Here is a 24,033-nt window from a genome sequence, read left to right as displayed (position 1 = left end):
CGCATCACCACCGCGCTTGCCTCGTGGGATCATTATATTTATTTGTACCTTGATAACTCGACCGCATATCGCCCAGGTTCGCGTAATACACGTGTACACACGAAGATTCTGCGAATGCGCTCCTCTCTCGCGTCATTTCACTGAATTCCAGCTCTGTATAGCACGAACTAAACGCTTACGAGGAAAAAAGTGCGCGATACTCGGCCTATTCTCTCTTGCATACGACGGCCGTGATAACGCGATTCCAACAAAAGTGTGTATACTCGGTTTTTAACACCTACGATTAGGTATGTAGGTGTATATCAACGCAGTCGATCATACGGTGTGTCGCGTAGCACGTGTAGTACACGAAAATTCATCCTCGATGTATTTTTTACATTGCACACGAGTCGAGTAAAAAAAAATAAAATAAAAAACTCGACGCATGAATTACAACGGGTATATTGTTAACGTGATGTCGTTTTTGATGTTTTTTAAAATTTATTTTCATTATTTCGCAAAACACGGTGCTGTGGCGTAACGTCACCCAATCGGCTCGTAAGGTCAACGATGCCTCTGTGTCTCTCGTTGTGCACTACATAGACTGAAGAATTGGAGGTGGTCATTGAGAGAAACCCCAGCAAGTACGATTTTCGTGACATAAACGGCACTGTCTTTTCAATAGTTTGTATTTGATTCAATTAGCCCCTGAAAATAATGCCTTATATATTTTTCTAGCGCCAAATAAAGGCTGGGAACACTAAAATCAAGATTTTACCCTATAAAGTCGTGCTTCAAAAACTTACTATTAAAATATCCGAGGTTCGAGAAACCCGCGTAAAAATTTTAAGTTTGGCCAAACTTAAAATTTTCACGGGGGAACGCACACAGTCAGAGACAATTTTTTGATCCGAAAATGTTCTAAAAACCGCCTGAACATTCGATAAAAAACAGATAAAAGAAGAAAAGAAAAAAATCGACTAACCAATCTGGACGCAGCCGGTCGACGTCCCCGCACCGTTTTCCCTGTCCACTGGTCAGCGAGAGATCACCATACGATAAAAAATCAATAGTAACGAAAAATTCCGAATTTTCCAACTTCCACTCTACCCGGAGGATAAAAAAAAACGGAGACGCGCACGATTCTTCGTCAAGAGATAACACTATCTCCCGAGGTTGCGAGGGCGACCCGTTATCGGGAAGCTAAACCAAAGAGATTGTCGAGCGATAACCGCAGCAGGTGATGTCTCCGTGTACACGCGCCCGTCACCGGCTGACTCGTTACTGCCGCAGCTTTGGGACCTCATAGTGGTATATAGGAAGGTGTGCCGCGACCGGCCGGCGAACGCTGCCCCACCATGTATACCCCACCTTTGCCATTGCCGCTATACGCTCGCTTACTGTATACCAAGAAAAAGGGGGGGGGGGAGGAGTAAAAGTCATGCTCGGCAAGTTTACGCATTATGAGTTTACTCCGTAAGTAACAAATTCGTGCAAAGGGAAAGAGAGGAGAGACAGAAGTGATTGGTCGAGCCTTGCGCGCAAAGGGAATACATTACGATAAGTACCGCGAAAAATGCGTGACATGGGTGGTGATTTCCTCTCATCTCAGCCTGACTTTCTTTGACGATTTCTGTTTGTTTTGCCTCTTCCCAGAAACTTGATTTCCATTTTTTGTCAACTGCACTCTAAATATCTTGGTTCCTAAACAGAAATCTAAAGAATAATGGTTTTGTTTTTTCGATATTCCAATGGTCGTACATTGCGTACCGGGTACCCTGAGATGAGGTTTTTGGTAAGTACTTGAAAAACACACAAATCTAGTTTAATACTGTTCTTACATGTGATTTGCATCGAATCAACTAGGAGTAAATTTTTTTTCTAATGATTAATACTGAATAAATACTGAAAACTATAATTTTATTTTCATTTCGTCAAAGATACCGACATTAGTGGTTAACAAAAAAAGACTTAAATAGGAAACTTTCATCTCTGGCGTTACGTCATTATAGCATTTTGTACACAATAAACGTTTAACATAGTTTCCATTTCAGTTTTTCATATTTCACTGGATCGATATATTCTATAATTTGTTATTATTTTTTCACTGGACAAGCACGTCCTGTGATGACATTACACCATTTAATCCTGAGTAGTTGTACATGCTATACTTTGATAAGAACCAAGATTTACAAGAAATAAGAGAGCGCATCGGTATAAGATTCCAATGGAAGTACCTCCAGTATATTTTCTGATCCCTTTGGTCTTGTTTCGAACATGATCATCACAACCTGCTCACCTAAGGTTCTTGTGACAATACCGTGTGCAAAAAAGAGACTCCACTTTTAACAATTCAACTCTAGATCCAGATCCCTCTTGCAGATGAAAGGTCTCTTGCTTCTGTTTCTTTCTCGTATTGCAAGGGCTTCTCCCCCCCCCCTCTCTCGCTTACTCTGGGTTATTCAGAAAAAGCTCATGTAATTTTTTTCCCGACGTTATTTTCTGCTCGTCGACTTCTGGTATAGGTATTACTTTGCGAGCGAATGACAAGTTATCATCCAACATTTAGAGCGTTTTTTAATCGTGGAATTCCTGCTGCCGCAACACTACAGAAATTTGTCCAGGGTCAGAATGATCAACAACATGTTGTATATGACATCAAGTTTTTGTGTTGTCAAGTAAAAAATTTTAACACGCCACTTGAAAAATTTGTACGATGAAGAGGAAACCAATTTTTAGGCATTTAACTACACATTAATACTTATAATTAGTGTTAATTGTTTATTTCATGGTAATTGTCTGTAGTCTATTGATTCTGCGATCACTTATCTTTCGTTGAAGCAATATTTCTTTTTGGTAAGTTTTTTTTTTATGATCACGACCAGGTAATCGTTGCAATGGACCTAATTTGGAGAATACCGTTGATATGGAATCAATTGGAAGTGCAATTTACGCAGTTTTGCCATCTACTTGTGACACGACTTCTCGTCTTGATGAAAAGTACCTTTTCCCTTTCATTTTCGGCAATTATTCAAGGTTTTATCCTTTAGCACCTTAATAATGCCATGTAACATTCACCACTGATTTTTTGATTGAAGAGCACCCAGAGAGTTTCACTGGATTTTACCAACTGGTTTAAAAAGAAATGAAAATAAGTGTTTTCAGGCTAAAATGTTGGAAAATAAATCCACTTAAGTGCAGACTCTAAATACATCGAATAGATATAGCACTGACAGAATTTATAAGTAACAAGAGGTTATAAATCGTTTGAATCTCTTATAATTTCTGTCTGCCACGAAGTGCCAAACAAACATATACGTGAGGAAGTCCACAAAAAATATCCCGTTTTTGTCCCCCATTTTCATAAAAAAAAATTTTTTTGGGACACACCCTTGGAACCGGGCTTATTTTTAGTCCAAAATATAATTTATAAGTCTTTGAGTACTTAACGTAACTTATTAAAAAAAATAGTAGAGAAATTTTTCGAAGCTTAAATTCAAGGGCTTGACATAAGCTTTTTCAAGTGTAAAAGATATTATTTTTCAGAGCGCAATAAAAATATTTTATACTGAAAAAAATATTGACTGTTTGTTTGTCTAAATTACAGCTAATTATGTATCCTTTGATTTAAGCATTGAGAAATTTTAAATCTTATAATTTTTTTCAAGTTCAAGAAGAGAGTATAAAATAAAATTTTGGGCTTAAAATTATGGTCTCACTTTAATCGGTAGTAACTTTTGCAGAAAGCCACCGATTGAACAAAACTTATAAGCAAATCAATAAGATGTATTTTCATCGATCATTTTTATCTTCAAAATTCATCGATAAATTTCAAAAAAAAAAAATCGAAAAAAAAGTGTCACCCTCACGAAAATCCGTGTTCAAAATTGTTTCCTCATAGTAGGAACATTATTAGTGTCACATTGTTTACACGTTAACTTGTATAATGTATATAGGTCATTTCACAAAAACTGCGATATTTTTACGCCCTAATTGAGATTTTTTTTAATTAAATGTTTAGAATTTTTTAATTATTTTTTCCAAGTTACATAATGTCCAAACTCTACGATCATTTATTAAAAATCTATGTTTATTTAAATGCTTTTTTTTAAATCTTACAAGAATTTTACAAGTCTACCATTACCGTAACATTACTTTTTTTGCCATTGTAAAGCCCCAACATGGAATTATTCAACGAAATTTCGTTTGTCACATCTGCACCCTATACCCCTTCGTACACTATAGCCATCTAATCGATGATTTCAAATCCCCTGGAGATTAGGGGCGTTACGGTAATCACCGCTTATTTTACCGGGAAAAACGCTCTGTATTCGCGACGATACTACAAACAGCCAAATGAAAATTTGGGGCTGAAAAAAATTGACAGTGTTCTTGTGCAGTCTGGAATACAAAACGATTAATCCCAAGTGTCTGAAAATTAATCACTTGGTCAAATTAAATCATTTGTGGTGCGCAATTCAAAAGCATCAAAATTAGGCTTCACAAACAAAACGTCCGTAACTTGAAAACAAATTTTGTATTCGGTTCTAAACTATGAGATAAGGTGCTCAACACCTCGAACTTTTGGATAGTACATTGTAAAAAAATTAAAAAATAGACGTTTAGGCACCAGAAGCCGTAAAAAATGAAAGTTTTAAATACTTCGCGTTACGGTAACGACATTTTGGCCTGTTTTTTCAACCTTATGGCCACGCAAAAAACTTTTTCAACTCGATCTCGAAAATGCATTTAGGAAAAATTAGTTTACACGTTTAAAAAAAGTTTTGACTCAAAATAATTCGATCTGTTGTTTTTAAACTTGGGTTTTATGGAATATTGCATTTTTTGTGAAATGATCCATATGTTATGTATATATTATACATGTTGGCATGCCTGCCAAATTCCTCAGTTTTTTAATTAACCTAAGAATATAAGTTGGCACCCTCAACATGAGGGAGCCTCCTTAACATAGCTACAACAAATCTTTCTTGTACCTTGTCTACATTTACACGAAAAAAAATTTTTTTCAATCATTTCAACGACTGTCACTCCCAAAGGTATTCTACTGGTAGATTATCCTGGCATGATGATCATTTTGCTTGAACAATATTGTACTGATCCATAAACGTGTAAAAACGACTTCTTCACATTGTAAAATCTCAAAGAATCGTCGTTTCTTTCAGACCAACACCCATTCATTGAGTAAATTTCGGTAATCGAGGAAAATTCGGATCTTTTATTATTTCTCAATTAAAAGTGGCAGACATCGGAATTCGTTGTGAAGTCGCGTGGAGGCGAGATAATTGTAGTTCTCACGAGCTCGCGATGAGTGAAAAAGAAAAGGAAAAAAAAAAAAAAAAAGAGTCGTCGGATGAGTAAAGGCCAAAGTCCTGAATAGGTGATCATCCAGATTTTAAATGCAGAGGCGCGCCTATATAGTACCCAGCGCGAGAGGGAGGGAGAAGGAGAGGAGGCTCGACTGAATGGTCGGAAAATAAATTAAAGAGACAGGCATTCCCGAGTACTCGGGAGAGCTTTTTCCCTCTCCCTCTCTCGTCACTTTTCTTCTCTCGCGTATGTGTACGAGAGTTCGAGGTGTGAGCAAAAGTATATATAGGTATAGAGAGCAGAACCGTATAGAAAAAGAGCCGAACTCAGCCTTCTCGGGTGAATGAAAAACATTTTTCAAAAAAAATATGGGCGAGTTTTATCAGATGTTTGCAAAGTTTTTCTATTGAATTGCCGAGGTATTTTGATTGGTGCGTTCGAATTGATTTTTATTTAGGGTGTAAAATTGATTACCTTATAATTGGCATTGTCTCAAGGATAAATCCAAAAATTATTTTTTTTTAATTTCTCTTCAAACCAAATAAAAATACGTACACTACTGTCACAACAGTATTTAAGCACTTACAAAAACGTAATTGTATTGACTTGTCGATGTACATGTGCGTACAAATAATTTTATAGTTTATTTTTAAATAAGGTAGATGCTCTTCGATACGAAGAACTACTTATGACGTATGTGATTACCACCAAGCATACCACGGAACATAATATATTGTCAGTTTTTTTAAAGAAATTCGAAGAAACTTGCCATTGACGAGATCAACGTCTGTACATAACGAGGTTGTTGTGTACTCACCTTGTTAAAATGTCAGAGTAAAGTGAAAAGGTAACTTATATCATAATTGAATACCACTTGGATACTAAAAATTTTTTGGAATGTCCAAAGAACGTGAAAATGAGCTGTTATAGTCTGAATTTTAACATATTTCCAAGGAAAATAATTTGCTTATTCTGTATACATAATTCATTGTGTTTCGGTGAATTAATTTAAATGAGAGGATGATTAACGATCACATCTCAAATTTACTTATTTTGATAAAAGTATAAATGGAAATATTATGCAAATTATCATAAAGACACAGTATTGTTTTTAAATGTAAATACTCTCTAAAAATTAAGAGAATGTTTTTACTCGTACTCATTTAGCAGTGTAAAAATGCTTTTATCTGACAACATCTGTGAAACTCTAGGTTTTTTGGATGACGAAAGTAAAATGGTGTAAAAAATCACGATGTCTATTTTTTTAAATCATCATTAAGTACCAATGCTTGATGAATTTTTTCTTCTTTTATTTTTGGTGTTCCAATGAACAAATGTTTGAAATCAAATTTTGTTTCGACTCAAATTTTTGTTTCATTTACAGTGAGGATACATACATAAATTAATACACTGTTTAGTACCTAAGTCGAATAAAAAAATTGTCAAGGAAATAATTTCAAAATATTATATCATCTCGGTTATGAAACTAAACGAAATCAATAGAAAATACGAACGAAGTTATATGTGAGCTCTGAGCTGTGAAAAATGTACGGGAATAAAATTACATGAATAGCAGGTAAGCCATTTATTTGGCAACAGTGAACGTAAACTAAAAAAGTTTTACATATTGTATAGTTGTAAGGACGTTTATCATAAAATTAAAACGTATTAATTTTTACAAAGTATATTTTATGGTAGTCAAGATAAATGCTATTTATATTTTAAACAATTACTCCTAAAAACAGTTACTCGAAGCTCATGGATCAGAGACTATTTAATTGTATTTTCAACTTCTGGAACAGCTTTTGTTACAGAGTAATTTATTAATACTCATCTAATGATCCAAAGACAAAATCAATGACTTGTAAATGCGAGTTAAATAAATTTTATAACATGTGATTCTTAATTTTTTGTTAACTGAAAGTATCATAAATAATGTTACTTTTACGATAGAATTTTTCTACTGTTACTGCTACATTGAATTTTCATTTACAGTTATTTATGCAAAAAATAAGTACACTGAAAAATTTTGAGTTTTCTTTTATTGCTACAATTACAATACAGTAGTTATCTGTAAAATATAGTTTTGTAATTAATACGTAGTAATAATAAATAATAGATGTACTGCTACAAAAAACTTCTAAAAATTATAAAAATATCACATTTGCTTTTTCTGTTGAGTACTTCCCATCTATTTGTTTTAGTTTAAAAAACAATTTGTTAAGATCTGTCTGCGAGTTGATTCACAAAATTCCAAATAAACGAACCTATTTGTATGATCGATCTATTTTTTGAGCACGGCTGGTCTATAGCAACGTCCGATATTTTCACCAGAACAGTAAGTATAACCACACATAGTCCGTCTATTTTTAGTTTTACACAAGGGTGGCCCAAGAGGCGGCCCGTACGCGCGTATCTCGAGTATATCTTTAGAAATTGTCACCGAATTGGCTTGAAATTGTAACTTCGTTTTGATGACTAAACTTGACGCTTTAGAGTCGGTGCAGTTCTACCAAATTCAAGGGTTTTATCAGCCGTAGAGCTTTTTTATAAAATATAATCAGTTTTTTCCCCTGTGACTTTTGAAAATAACATTTAAGGCCAATGTAAAGCAAGCTGTACCTTAATTATCGAAAAAAAACAGCTAGGTATAGTTGAAAATTAGTATTACACGATTGACAACTAAGTAACAATGGCAGATCTCATAATATTTGTTTTTTTTTGTGTTTCGTTATTTTTTAATACTTAAAACGCATGTTCACGCATAATAGTTTACAGAAATCGTAAAAAAAAAGAAAAAAAACATATGTACCAAAGAGTAGTTGGAGAAAAGTTATCAATCTAATCGGAGAGTAAAATTTTTTCGTGTGATGCACACTTATTTATCTAGAGTAAAACCCAGATAAAAATAAGTTTTAACGTTACACCAACAAGTTTTATCTGATTTATTTGTATCCCAGTAATTATTACTCGAGAGTATCGAGAACAAAATAACGCCGAAAAAAACACCATAGTTAGATAAGTTATCTTGAAAGGTTGATAAGTTTACTTTGAAAAAAACCAAAGACTCACACATTTATGACGAAACTATCAGCAATGGGATTGATTCAAAGGTGGAGATTAAAAAAAAAAAAAAAAAAAAAAAGAAAATTGAGACGCGTTGTAATAGAGACCAGCAACGTTACAGCATCAATTTATTAAAAAAATAAATGAAAAGATGCATCGATGAGGCCGAGAGTATTTTCTCCGACCCCAAATATAATTGATTTGTAAAATAACCATCGTGTTAATCCATTGATCAAATTGGCAAGGTTTTTTTTGTTGCATCCGAGAAAAAAAAAATATATAAAAGAAGAAGCGGATCGTGCTCACATTGAAAAAAAAAAGTGTTGCAAGTTATTACGTGCATTTATACCGAGGGGCACTTACTCACGAGATCGCGCACCGCAGGTACTTACAGTCGGGCATCCGAGAGACGTTGAGCGCGTATAGATAGAACAGATATAAGTAGTAGAGAAAAAAGAGCAGCGAGAGATGACGGCGACGACGAAATGAGCAATAAAAGTCCGTATAGTGTAAAGGCGACTTCTGTGCGCCGTGCGCCTGTAAATTATCTACACATACATATACGCGCGGATGAGAGAAACGAACGACACGAGAAGAGCGAATGCGAGGAAAAAATAGAGGTAGGTAGAGGTATATATATATATATATGTATATATTTGTGTGTACTGGTATCGTCGCTTACTACCAACTGTCTGGGCGGCTGCATTTTAATCGTACTGAGTATAGGTTTGCTTTTGGTTAGCAAAGTGATTGGAGTTGTTTAAAACGAAACAAAAAAAAAACTTCGGACAACAAGAGGTCTGAAACTCTATGTAGCTAAAGATACACAAGAATACTCAGAAAGGGACTTTTATATTGAAGAATTGATGAATTAAAAATACATTCTCGTTATTGGGTTAAAGAGTATGGAGATGTGAAAGTCAAGTGATGGCAGTGGCGGATGCTATTTTTTCTGTCAAGGGCACACTAAATGTCCAAATGCCACGAAAAACCCTCCGAGGTAGGAAAATAATGTTTGTGCCATCAATTGCAACATTATACCCATATCAATGCGTATTCGCCCCCAATCACTCGCTGAACATGCGACGCTATTTGATATCTTACGAGTCTTGGATATTAATACAAAAAACACACGATGTAACGATGTACATATATTGTATAATGGAGGGACCTCAAACTAATGCTTTTTCGGTTGAATTGAGTTTTCGTATTAATCGCCGAAATGGACTCGTGGCCGTGCGACCCTGAAATCGATCCGCAAGTGTCGGAAAGCTCACGCAGCTCCAGCCTTGCAAAGTATAGGATTAAAGATAGGGCTGTAGCCCTGTAAATTCAAGCGAGTTGAAGTACACGTTTACTGTGTGTAGTTGAAATTTTTGTTTTTTATAAAACACATTGTGGTGGCGTGGATAAGAATGTGAAGATCAACTAAGGCTATATGGTGCACCAAGTGGTTAACCAGTTTCACTATAAACTGTACACATTTGAAAAAACCAGTATAGAAAATCTGTGGAGTGAAAAAACTTGGCCGTCACATATACAACACGCTTACAAATCTGTGTTTTACTCTCTACAGCCGTCTTATATCAATAGTTGACGAAAAAAATATTTTAGGATAAAATAGGTGAAATAGTTTACGAAGCATCGATTTGGCTGTTGTTAAAACGCTTATCAAGACTACTATAAAGCATGTTGTAAAAAAAAAAAACAGAAATTTCGATTACACGCTTCAAATGTGTACTTAAACACACTATAGGATTTTACAGTGAGATCAGCAAACTTTTCAAATTTTTCTACCAGAGAACCACAAGCCAATTCAATTATTTTTCAGTTTCTTCAATTTAGTGCCTAATTGCGGAGCAACTGAAACTTTACAGTCACCCCACGCCACGACGTAAACTAATTTATTCTCTTTGTTGCTTTATATATTAAAAGAAAATTGCAATCCACGTTGGTATACCCGTGCCTGCGCCGTTTCTTCGTAACCCCTGAAAAAACACGCACCAATCTTTTTCGAGGGTCTCTGCGTCTCCCGGGAGTGCTCTTCCGGCGAGATAGGAAAAAGAAGCGTGAATACCCACCCCTGCGAAGAGCAGATACGTGCAAAAGTGTTTCGAAGGAAAAAAAAAAAATAAAAAAAAATAAAACCAGAGCTACGTACAACCGGGCTCGTCGCTAGACTCGCTGGCAGCCCGAGCTTGGAATATCGATGACTTAACGAGATTATCGCGGAGGCCTGCCCGCGTCGCCGCCCTTGTATACTGTACGAGCTCTCGCAACGGAGCCGAAAGGGAGGACTGGCGTAGGGGCTCTTGGTTGTATTTTTTTTTTTTTTTTTTTTTTTTTTTTTTCTCTCCTCACCGAGGTAACTTTCACAGGTTCGGAGGATTTTTCGAGTCCACCAGTAGTTTGGACATTCGGTTGTGGGTTTTTATTTGTACGCCAATAATTAAGAGCGGTGATTTTCGTGTGTCCGCCATTGGATTGTTATCTGTTGAAACGCAATGAAGGGAAAAGGAGAAGGTGCAGAATTTTTTATACTTTCACTGTGGAGCAAAGTAACTGATGTTATAACTGAGAGATTCTAATTGCAGGAGATTACGTGGGTCAGTCTTCCTTCTATCCTTGTGTTATCAAATTGTGGGGACTAATTTCAATATCGGAATGAATATTTGTGAAACAGAAGTACGTTAGAAACGGCTTAGAAAGTAGTTGTATCATCAAATTATCTATTATGTTGAAAAAAAGAAAATGCTAGCATTGTCACTTGGATTAAACGGTCACTTTTTAAAAACTGTATTTCGGAAACTTTCGATGGTATGAAAAAAAAAAAAAAAAAAAAAAAAACTCTGAAATCGACCCAACAGCTTGATTGACCAAACTTTAGTTCCATGCGCTCCTGAATACGATGACAGAGCGAAAGAAAGCCAAAAGTTCTGATGGATCGTGGTTGTCGAACAGTAACGATGACTTGTCCAACTCGGTATTCTAATATTATACATCGATCAAAACATCAAAGTGTCTTGTCACCAAAGACCTGTCACATCAAGACCGGGATTCGTCCACGTAGTTCCATGTATTCCTTGGGCAGTCAAATTGGTTTGAAAAAAAAGGACTCGTGGATATATATACCACCGCGAGGTAGGAAAAAGGGAGTCACAACACCAAAAAATCCGAGAAAGAGGGAGAGAAAAATGAGACTCGGGTGTAAAAAAAAGGAAACACGTACAACTCTCGCGTGTCGTGTCTTACATCATAAACAGGCACACACACAGCGAAATTATAGTGCAGCACTGGTGGTAGCACAGGGCAAGTACCCAAGTGCGATGGAGCTGCAGCAAAGGAAAACGCACGCTCGGCTCAAAAAACCTGCACAGCTATTACAAACCGTATAGGTAGGCCTAAGGGGGGGGGGGGGTGAAGAGGTAAGACGAGCTTGCGCAGGGTGTGCTATTGTGTGCTCGTGTACGAGCGATACGTGATTGTCGTACAGTAGCAAGGCAGTGCTTATACAACGGCGCTAATATCATTGTGGTGGTAGTAAGTTAATACCAGTGATCAGAAGGCGATGCGTGTTTACTGCAAGTAGTAGGTGTACCTAAATAGTCGGTCGGGGCGTGTGCGCCAGCCAGCTCTATAGCAGCAGGCGACAGTGCTGGCCATAAGGTGCCAGTTTTGGTCGGAGGAGCAAATACATTTCGTTTTAAAATACACTTATTCACAAGTGTTTTAACTTTGGGTACGAAATTTTTGGGTTACTACTGCCTTGGGTCAACTAACCCAAAAGTTCTCAACCCAATGTACTTCATAATGTAATAATACTGTATAGCTATGAAAGCCTTTAAGGACTTGATAAACCTTTCAAAGAAATACACTACGCAAGTAGATGTTAAAAAAAAAAAAAAAACTTCGACAGACTGTACGTGAAAAAAAAGCTGTACTTGACTTGCGGGAAAAGAGTATTTACTTGAGGGAAAACTGATCGTTTGCTCGAAGATTACATAATATGCTGGGGTCAGCGCGAGCAACACCACCGAGTATTGCTAGACAATCACGGATGTGACACAGATATAATTGACGTAACGATCATCATCACGGTGTATATATAACATACATGTATAGGGTACACTTGTATATATGTGCACGTGCCCGCCCGCACAACGGCGTAGCGTACACACATATACACGTACATGTACTACCCGCGATATTCAATAAAAAGCTCACGCGCACGCCCGTCCGGCTTCACGATAGCATCATGCACCCACAGTACGGAACGAGTATCGTCTTCCCTATAGGCTATAGCTGTATGTTACACATACATGCACATGTGACTGTAACTACTCATACTCGCATGTGTATACCCATTTTCAGCCCCTCCCCCCCCCACGTACCGTCCTTCGCTCCCTCTTTTACGCAACCCTTTCGAGGTTAAGAAGCTCCATACATACACACGATTCTTTCTCTCCGCAACCCCTTCCGGCTATACACTGCAGGTCGAAGCAGAGACACGCACTCGAGCTCCGCGACACCCCCCTTGCCCCCCCACATGCGCGCCAGTAATAATCGTGTCACCGTAAAATGGACGGGCGTACCTACTTCGACAGGAAGCAACGGCAAAATCATGAATGAGAAGTTCAAAGCCTCGAAGAGACAGTCCCACGCAGGTTGGGCACGTGTGATTGCGCTTTCGAAGACCCACAGCGTATAGCAAAAATACACGCATCAAACTAAAATATAACCCCATGCATGTAGGTGCGCCCATATACCGAGAGACAGAAGGTGTGCGGTGCATTAGGCGCGGCTTGCTCTCTCTCCTGCCTATCGAGCGTGTCTGCTCCGACACGCGCACACCCACTCTCTCTCTCAACCCCCCCACACCCCCCCTCGATCGGCACTCACGGCTCGTGATTTTTGTCCCACCCCCCCCTGCTACGGGGGGGGGGACTAATTACAACTGTTTGCTCGAATAAAAATCCATCGCCGTGTCTATGTGTATATATACATTATGGGCGCAAACGTAGGATATAAATGCGACACTCACCCGGGGCTCGAGCAGAAGGGGGGAGGGCCGAGCCAGCGGGGTCCAAGAGCGCCGAGCTCCCGCAAGCTCGCCGAGGGCCGACATCGGCCTCCACCTCCTCAACGCATGATCCCCCGAAATCAATCCCGTGGCTCGGGTGCTTCTTCCTTATTCCTCGTTTCCCGTGTGCAAGCGGCCTCGGGAGTTACGTATGCCGACACACTGACACACAGAGGGACACACACGCGCACAGAGATGGGGAGGGACACTAAGGGACACTGACGCGGGTATATGATTATTCCCCGGTCGGCGATGCCCAGAACGGGGCTGTTGCACTACGGTATACTGCCTTTTACTCCGCTGCTCCCTTTATTTCCCGCACACTCCTCCCTCCCCCGCGCCGGCCTTTCCACACGCGTGCACCGCACGGTATTCACCCTGCGCGCGCGACCACTGCACGCGCTTCTTATTAATATCTCTTCGCGAAGCAGTCTCTTTCACTTGCGTACACGCGGTGATCGGACGAGACGACAGAGGGTAACAAAAAAGAAAGGAAGGAAAAAAGAAAGAAGAAAAAAAAAAAAAAAAAAAGAAAAAAACACACAACGAGGAAAAAAAAAAATAGTAAGCGCGCAACACTGGGGGAGCTTTCGGAAGCTCGGGGCAGGCGCCTAGAGGGGCCAGCGTCCCGGCGCGCCAATGTAAGCAGCAGCAGTGGCAGCACCGACACTCGGGGCGCGACAACGACGGGGATGCGAGAGCCGAGGAGCTTGCGCGATCGACAAGAAGACCGCACCACCGCCAGCAGCGGCCGACCTCGAGTCCGCCATCTTTCTTGGTCCCCCCCCAGTGACTGTACTGCTCCGCCGCTGCTTTACCGTGCCACCGCTGCCCAACGCACTGCCGCTCCTGCGTAGCCCTCTCGCAAGCACTACCTACCCTATACCCTCTTCCTACAGCATCGGCAGCGCGAGCTGCTCCCCCCTTACGGCGGCTCGGCGCGAGAGCTTTTCGAGCGCTTACATGTATATATGTATACTCTCGCCCTTTTTTTTCGTGTGTGTGCTTTCCGTACATCGCGCGGGGGGAGGGGGGGCTCATCCGCGGGTAAGAGAGATGTCGCTGTTGCAATGGGCGAGGGAGCAGAGGAGAGCGGCCGATGAAGCCCCCGTGCAAGCTCGCGCTGGCCAGAGACGGAGCTTTGTCCGGAGTGTATAGTGTGGAGTGAGGGCCGCGCCATACGTTCGGCCAATGAGAGGGTTGAGGCTCGAGTGTGACCCGCCAATGACGGCCAAACGTCGCGTTGGCCCCTACTGGGTGTGTACACGCGTACAGTGGCCGTTTGTCTAACCGAGGGGTCGTTTTTTTTCGATTTTGGGATTAAAATTTGACGGGAACTTCTTGCTTTCGACGCAGCCTGTACTTTTGTTTTGCCACATTTTCAATCTTAAGAAGATCAGAAGCATACAAAGTATTGGCGCGAACTTGACAATAAACAACAAATAGATCATTTACGGGAAACGAGCTTTTCATTCAAATTCGCCAAGCACCGACAGACATTTTGTAAATAACATTGTTCCTTTAAACTTTAGAAATATCTTTTACCTAAGACTAATAAAGCGATTGTATAAAGTATCGAAGATACACTAGTTTTTGTAAGTAAATCGAAGCGAAAAAAAAGGCCTTTTTTCGATTCCATTAGAGTCGAAATGGCATTTTGTCGTCTTTGATTGTGCTGCCAAGTGAATGGTAAAAGAAAAAACTGGTCCTTTTTAAAAAAGTACTCTATATGCCCGTTCAAGGCCTGTTTCTCCTTCTACTTGTTTTTTCCATCTTATAATGAAGGAAAAAAACAAATTTGCTCCCATCAACAAATATGTACGTAATAATCCTCAAGTATCCAAATGGCTCGTGATTGCACAAATAATAAGAAAATAAGTCAGCCTTAAGCACATAAAAAACTGCGAGCAGTCGCATTTAGCAACTCCATGGCTGTACACACATGTCATATCCACAACTAGCAATCATCCAGAAATTATGAAAAAAAAAAAAAAAAAACCAATATAAGAGATGAACATCCAGCAAATCTCGTCCTCCAATTTCTGTTACTCCAATATATTATACTGCGAAGTGTAAACAAGTATACCGAAATGACCTTCACGCTTTCTTTGATTCCACAGCACTTGCTCTATACTTACCCTTCGATTTCACCATTCCTCGTATAATATACGATAATGTCACGCTTCGCCTGTAAAAATGACCTACTTGAACATAATCACATAATACGCGTGTACACGTACGTGGAAAAAAAAAAAAAAAAAAAAAAAAAAACATACCAGAAGATGGAACAGCAATTCCTTACGATTCCAGGAAAAAAAAAAAAAACGTGTCCCTAATTGCCTGATCGACGTAATAAGTGTATAAGCTGTGTGTGTACATACATATACCTATATAAGTAACGCGCGAAGAAAGCTTACGGGTAGTGAAAAATTAATACCCGCGCGGGGGGGAATTAACGCGCACACCTCGTACATGGGGTAAATACGGGTGATTAACGTGGATATCTTTACAATGTATATACGCCTCGTTGCGAAGCACCTGTGCTTTACACGTACAATTGAATCGTTCGTGCTTAATGTGGGGGCTTCATGAATGAATTATCCGACTGCACCGTGTAACTTTGCCCTGCAGCGTATATGTTGTGTGTCCGGTTGGTGGTGACTGACCGGGTCTTTGCGCGGTTAACGCGGGTTATTTATTATTGATGCCGTTCGTGTGGTGCGGGGTAACAGGTAAGTGTACCCAAGTGCGGATGGTTGCTAAATGTACGCCATGGGTATATAAGGCGGGACTATAGGTATAACTGCGTACAAATGGATTGTCATGAAAATTTTATGATGCTTCGACGTGGCAATTTTGTTTTTAAAGAAAGTGTTTTACGAGTGTCGGTACATCGTATGAATATACGATCAAACATTTAACTATTGTTAATTTGACGAAATCGAGCTTGAAGAAAAAAAAAATATATATATGGCTATAATCTTTCAATGTCCTCTCGAACATGTTACAGTTTTTGCAAAAAATTATCGGTTGTGTATTTAGTAAAATGATATTCTTTAAACAAACAGTTTCCTCGTCTTTAAGCCTTTTCCTTTGATATTAAAATATTAATGAAATATTATGTATTATTAACTATGATTTTGATAGAATGATTGCATCCTTTTTTTATCATACTAATAGAAAATGCAGCTGGGAGTGGTAACGCAGAACTCATTCAGAGTCCTGAAGCTTAACATTAGGTTTACATGTTATTTTTATACGTAATAAATCTGTGTGATTATTATTTTAATATTCTACGTGTTGAGTAAATAGTAAAAAAAATGTTAACTAAATTGTAAATAATTCATGATTTACAATTGGAGCAATACTTTGAATTCTTTTATCTGATCATCATAGGGTCTAATATGAAAATTCATACTGTACTTCGTATGGATGTATTTGCTTGTTTTAATTATTATTTAATACAGTATTTGTTGTTGCAAAAGTAACAAATGATGTAAGTTTGTATGATTCAATTAGTTTTCATATAATTGTAAATTAAATGTAGTAGAAATACGATGTATGATATAATACCCAAAATATGAAAAATGCCAACACATAACAACAAACCCCCGACATTATGTATCTACACTACTTGTAACAACTAATACATCGATTTGGTTATTACATCAAAAACACCATTCAATAAAAAAAAAAATAAAAAAAAATTTTCTCAACAAATTTCTAGTGTTTAACTCTATGAACCATGCTGTATCATCCAACAAAAGATGTCAAAATAGTAAAAGTTATAAAAAAGTGATACTTATGTTCACATGTTCTTCCCCACCTTCCACAAATCTCGTACCTTATACTCAGGGTGCTCGCGGAGCCTACCTCTGTGTCGCCCTGTGGTGCACAACCATCTGCATCCGGTTTTGTTATTTTTTGTAAGTCTAAAAAATGTTCAACACGGTTACAGTGGCATTTAGATTGGAGATGTTTATTTTTCAATGTTAATGTTTCAACGAAACGAATCACCTGAACCCCGCTTGTTAATAAACCTTACTGATCATACAAAATGAAGTTTTCTTGGAGTGCATACATATATCTAGATTACTGAGAAAGGGAACAAGAGAATAATGGTCATAATTGAAAAAAACTCTTAGAAAAGTGTAAAGCTTATCTTACGTCCGATTTTTGGCAACAAACTATATAAGTATAATGTATAAATTCTATATACATATCCACATTTAAAGAATATGCGGGTGGACGTTAATCACATATTGAAATTGTGATTAAAAGAATTGATATTTCAGGTATTGTAAAGAGATAAGCACTTTGGGTGTTGTATATCGAATGAAAAATAAAAAATTCTTCAATATTTAGATATAAATGGTTTTATTGGCAAAAACATAAGTTATACATACGTGACACTCTAGCATATATACAATTAATGGATCAAAAGTATACAATTATTTCCGAGTAGTATTTTACGTATTAAAAATATTGTTTTTTACACTTCTATAATACCAATATTTAGTGAGAGTAGACAAAATATGTGGGTAAAACAGAAAGTAAAAAAAAACAAATTTTTTTTATGTTTAAAAAATTAAATATAAAATAAATTATTGATTAGTTTATTAAGTAGTAGTCACACTAATAAATGAGCCAAAAATTCTTGAAAATGCGCACTATTACAGTAACATGCCATCTAACGTTAGTTCATCATACCAAAGGACAAAAATACATATAGGTTACTTACTCATGAGTGATAAGAGTGCTGTCTTCATTACCACTATATAGTAACAGGAATACACATTTATTCTTTTTTTTGTTAATATTTTGCATTCTAATATTTTTTATTTTATACGTGTACATTTATTAACTATAAGTAATTTTACTCGTTTTCAGTTGTATACCAATAACATCTTTAACTAAAAAAAACCTTCGCTAAAAAATAAACTTAGAAAAAAAAAGAAAAAAAAATATATTTATATATATGTATACACAATAACCCTTAAATTATGTAAATAATATAAATAATTAAAAAAAAATGTGAATCATGAAAAAAAAAGCATTTGAAATAAATCGCATCGAGGCGAACCGGTTACTTAATGTAGGCGATACGAAACTTCGACTGCCAGCTGGGAGTGTGGCAGCTCCTGTAATCCGGCGACTCGGAGGCTGGTTATGGAGGAGGATCTGAGGTCGGGGTCCACTGCTGGTGCGGGACCCACGTTGACTGGGCGTCCGCACTAAGCTGGCCATCAACATGGCCACCCTGGAGGAGTCCTGGGTGGCCAGGTTTGCTAAGGAGAGGCGAACCGGGCCAGAGGGGAAACCCAGCAGCCAAAAGTCTCCGTGGCGGGCAGTAGTGGGATCGCGCCCGGGAGTGGGACCGCATCGGCAGCCTGACCAATATGATCCAACCCATAACTTTTGCTCCCGTTTTTTTTTATTTTTCCCGGCATCTGCTCATTTTTTTGGGTCAATTGGGCAAAAGAACCGATTTTTTGCGTTTAATTTTTGTTCCAATTTGTTTTTCATCACTACATGCCTGCGCGGAGTATATGCGTGTAATTGACATACAACGTGCGTGTATTAGAGCTGGACTTCGTTCACTATCGGACATTACTATTTCAAATTTTTTCTATCAATTCATTACTATTTTTACAGAAATTTCAATGAAAAATTACACCTTGAATCTTTTTTTTTTTTTTTCTTTTTTTCTTTTTTCTCGTAGTCAACTGTAATTGAAAATGAATATTCCCAAATAATGCGCGCAATATTAAAATAACCTATATGAGTACCAAGCATGTATCAAAAATAAATATTAAGTGTAATGTATTTTAATTAGATACAGACTACACACATTATGCAATAATTAATAATGTAGAGAAAAGTACATGTAAATGGAATTCTATCACAGAACGTATTTTTATTGTTCGATACACTTGATATGTGAAATTAAACAAAAAATAGTAAAGATTTCAAATGATAAACGTTACAGACTAGTGTTTATTGTTGTTTTATCCATATTAAAGTGAATCTTCAATAAGTGGGGGCCGCTCCTATTTATTATTTCATTTTTATAATAGTATCGAAATATATATCAGTGGTTTTTTGCAAGAATACAGAGCTTAAAAAATTTCTAAGCTAATTTTTTTGGTCTATAAAAATAACTGATGAAATTCCAATCTTTGAATTAAATTATTGAAATTGAAACAAACTATTAATCACTTTTGTTTTCTATCAAATTAATTAAAATAAGTTACCAATGACAAAAGTAATTGATATTTTTTTTTAATTACTTTATTCAAATACAAATTCATTTGATGATTTATTTCAGACATGTTAATCAAGTACAATTTTATTTACACTTTTTTTAGTATTTGTATTTTTAATAATTTTAAATCACAAATAATGCAATTACTATCTCGTATTTTAAATTAAATATTTGAATATTGGAATTAAAATTTAATAAAATGAAATTACTTTATTCAAATAATAAATTTTTTTACGTAGTTTATTATAATCGCAAGAAGAGTTGACATTAATAATGAAACATTAATAAAGTCGACAAGAAGTATAATAGAACTATTTATGTGAAAGTTGTTTTCGGATTATTGTTTATTTTAATTATATAAATTTACTGAAATATCTTTGCTGCTATTTTGGAATTTAACCTCAAGGAATTAGAAATTTTTTTAAATTTTTGACAATGGTTCTTCTAAATTCATTACTTTTATTTAGGGCTTAGAAATTGAACCTATAAATTTTATACTGTCTACAAAACAAAATCATTGTTATTCTTCAATTGAAAAAAAAAAAAAAAAAAATTGATGTTGAAAAAGTCGTTATTTTGTAAGTTTATGCAAGAAACGGTATAAACAAGTTCCCGTGTTTTAATTTTCGATTTCCTAACTAAAGCTTTTTTCAAAAGTAAGTCGTTATGTAACGATGATAAATATAACTTACGAATGCCTTTAAACTTAGCAAGAGTAAGAATATTCCATAAAAAAAATTTAAGTATTTCATTCCGTTGGTATCAGCGTTACGCTTCATCATCCTGCGTGTAAATCTGATGGATAAAATATTGGAATGCAACGGCTAGTAACCGTATGCAAGGTGAAAGTTGTGCAGTAACGCAAAACAAAGAGAAAAGTCCACGTGGATCTTGAGAAGCGGAAAATCCCCGTCGGCTTGAGCAATGCTCGTCATTAAAAAGACGAGTCGGCCAGCACTTAATGCCGTTTTACTGAGTGTGTTGCCTTTTGTGTGTCCTTATTTTCATTCGAGATTAACATCTCTTATGTCGCCAAAGTAACCAGCCATGGACAGAGAGACTTTTATGGAAACTTCAGTTGAAAAGATGCAAGAGTTATTCTCCTAAGGAATGAGTGGAGCAATAGTTGACATACAAAAATGCACAGTTTGTTTTCTTTTTCAAATGTACTTGCTAATATTGTTAACGTTTTCATTTATTTCACGAACACTTTTAGTTTATTATTGCACATCGAGTGAATAGAACTGCGAATTTTTGTCGTTTAATTATTTCATCTAAATACAACAAAATAAAATATGTCAACTCTTCTGGTGATTATAATAAACTACGTAAAAAAATTTATTATTTGAATAAAGTAATTTCATTTTATTAAATTTTAATTCCAATATTCAAATATTTAATTTAAAATACGAGATAGTAATTGCATTATTTGTGATTTAATATTATTAAAAATACAAATACTAAAAAAAGTGTAAATAAAATTGTACTTGATTAACATGTCTGAAATAAATCATCAAATGAATTCGTATTTGAATAAAGTAATTAAAAAAAAAATATCAATTACTTTTGTCATTGGTAACTTATTTTAATTAATTTGATAGAAAACAAAAGTGATTAATAGTTTGTTTCAATTTCAATAATTTAATTCAAAGATTGTAATTTCATCAGTTATTTTTATAAATAGACCAAAAAAATTAGCTTAGAAATTTTTTAAGCTCTGTATTCTTGCAAAAAATCACTGATATATATTTCGATACTATTATAAAAATGAAATAATAAATAGGAGCGGCCCCCACTTATTGAAGATTCACTTTAATATGGATAAAACAACAATAAACACTAGTCTGTAACGTTTATCATTTGAAATCTTTACTATTTTTTGTTTAATTTCGCATATCAAGTGTATCGAACAATAAAAATACGTTCTGTGATAGAATTCCATTTACATATACTTTTCTCTACATTATTAATTATTGCATGATGTGTGTAGTCTGTATCTAATTAAAATTAATTACACTTAATATTTATTTTTGATACATGCTTGGTACTCATATAGGTTATTTTAATATTGCGCGCATTATTTGGGAATATTCATTTTCAATTACAGTTGACTACGAGAAAAAAGAAAAAAAGAAAAAAAAAAAAAAAAAAGATTCAAGGTGTAATTTTTCATTGAAATTTCTATAAAAATAGTAATGAATTGATAGAGAAAATTTGAAATAGTAATGTCCGATAGTGAACGAAGTCCAGCTCTAATACACGCACGTTGTATGTCAATTACACGCATATACTCCGCGCAGGCATGTAGTGATGAAAAACAAATTGGAACAAAAATTAAACGCAAAAAATCGGTTCTTTTGCCCAATTGACCCAAAAAAATGAGCAGATGCCGGGAAAAATAAAAAAAAACGGGAGCAAAAGTTATGGGTTGGATCATATTGGTCAGGCTGCCGATGCGGTCCCACTCCCGGGCGCGATCCCACTACTGCCCGCCACGGAGACTTTTGGCTGCTGGGTTTCCCCTCTGGCCCGGTTCGCCTCTCCTTAGCAAACCTGGCCACCCAGGACTCCTCCAGGGTGGCCATGTTGATGGCCAGCTTAGTGCGGACGCCCAGTCAACGTGGGTCCCGCACCAGCAGTGGACCCCGACCTCAGATCCTCCTCCATAACCAGCCTCCGAGTCGCCGGATTACAGGAGCTGCCACACTCCCAGCTGGCAGTCGAAGTTTCGTATCGCCTACATTAAGTAACCGGTTCGCCTCGATGCGATTTATTTCAAATGCTTTTTTTTTTTTTTTTGTTTTTTTTTTTTTTTTTATCAAATCAGTATCTTTTGTTAGATTAAATTAACCGACTTAAATAGAAATTTTTACGATTAATTTCAATCTACCTTATAGCGATTTTTTCTATCTACATTTAAATGACTTAAATAGATATTTTTAAGTTTACCATTCGTTTTAATCCACTTCAATAGAAACTTTTTAATCATCTTATGAATTTTGGGGAATTTTTTTTTAGTAATTAAAAAAAAAAATGTTTTCTGCCAGCGAAGGTAATGTGTGTTTTGCCTGAGTTTTTTAAAATTCCATTACAATTTTATATTCTATTATACTTTTTATTGTGTCTGTATTTCTATACCCTCCTCAATATTTTATTAGAAAAGTTATTGCATCGGTTTTTGTGAATTGCCATTTATGCTTTCACTTAATAAAGTCTACTAAGGTGTTTTATTTTAGTTGGTAAAAAAAATTCAGAAAAATGGAAAAGTCTAAATTGCTATCAAAGATAATTAATTTAAACTGAGTACCGTTATTTAAGCTGATTGAAATAGAATTTAGAACTGAGATTAAAGTCGATTGGTTTGCTGCGGTCCAAATTCCAAATCAAGTCGATAAACTTTAATGCCACTTTTGACTATTCAAGTCGATTCAAATCGTTTCAAATTGAATTTACTTGAATTGACGTGAATCCTTGTTTTATAGCAGTGTAGCAAATCAAGAATAGGATTCTCAAAAATGAATAATGAGTATACAAGTCACATTAACTTGTGGTTTGTTTTCGATGATATTATTTTAATAATCATTCATAGTTTGAATAATCGCATTACAGCTATGTTATATTGAATAACAAATTTAATTCAAAAGTGCGACTTATAAAATCTTTGCACTCGATTTTATTGAATACACGGGACTGCGAACTTTAGAGTGTTATTACATTCTAATGTACATATCATACAGCTCCGTTATTTTTTAAATTGTGTACTATATATTCAAGGTAAACCTTGTGCCCCAAACTTTATTATAGTAAGTGCTTCGACATCGGACATGACTCAACACCTGCTGGGACTGTCTTTCAAATTCGGATCTTCATTCCTGTAACAAAAAATATCTTCTTTATGTTCTCTCACTATGACAGGTTAAAACGCTTCTCTCACACCCGTTTTTTGTTTATTCCTCTGCTGTTTACGACAAAAAACGAGAATATGCAGAACTGCATTACACTGGCAGCACTACAGTAGACTGCCACTGCCAAGAAATCGAACAACGCGCTTCCAATTCGATATGTGAAGTATAGAAAAATATATTTAGCTACGTAAATTTCACTGCGAAAAAGCGACGATACGAATAATCAAATAAAAAAAATTAAGTATTCATTAGTGAGAAGTACATTATTTTTGCACACACAGGTAGCTCTCTCAGGTGTGAAGTTTCGACCATTTACATGTGTATACATAGATTGCACTGGTGTCATCACGGAATTTAAAAAATCGGTTGCGTGTGTGACATTCTAGCCATTCAATATACCTAACGTGGAC

The 24,033-nt window shown here is 36.4% G+C and overlaps 1 protein-coding gene and 2 non-coding genes across 4 annotated transcripts in view; 1 reads left to right on the top strand and 2 right to left on the bottom strand.

Moving 5' to 3' along the window:
- The window catches only part of FAR1 (fatty acyl-CoA reductase 1), a 55,174-nt gene extending 41,390 nt beyond the window's left edge, over nt 1-13,784 (bottom strand). Inside the window, exon 1 of one of the 2 annotated variants that reach the window (XM_014356625.2) lies at nt 13,415-13,784. The gene's annotated coding sequence lies outside the window, so the exon portion shown is untranslated. Of the gene's footprint in view, nt 1-964; nt 1,246-13,414 lie in introns of those variants that run through there. The other variant, XM_014356626.2, reaches the window with a different exon arrangement.
- Nucleotides 13,785-18,575: 4,791 nt separating this feature from the next.
- LOC149374301 (signal recognition particle RNA) lies at nt 18,576-18,872 on the top strand. The gene has a single exon (XR_016293150.1).
- Nucleotides 18,873-22,135: 3,263 nt separating this feature from the next.
- LOC149374300 (signal recognition particle RNA) lies at nt 22,136-22,432 on the bottom strand. The gene has a single exon (XR_016293149.1).
- Nucleotides 22,433-24,033: the final 1,601 nt, after the last annotated feature.

This window comes from Copidosoma floridanum, unplaced genomic scaffold (genome assembly GCF_036245765.1).
Source record: "Copidosoma floridanum isolate Cflo_tuat_1 unplaced genomic scaffold, Cflo_Japanese_pri ptg000020l, whole genome shotgun sequence".
Classification (NCBI taxonomy): Eukaryota; Metazoa; Arthropoda; class Insecta; order Hymenoptera; family Encyrtidae; genus Copidosoma; species Copidosoma floridanum.
This window is presented reverse-complemented; position numbering and strand designations above follow the sequence as displayed.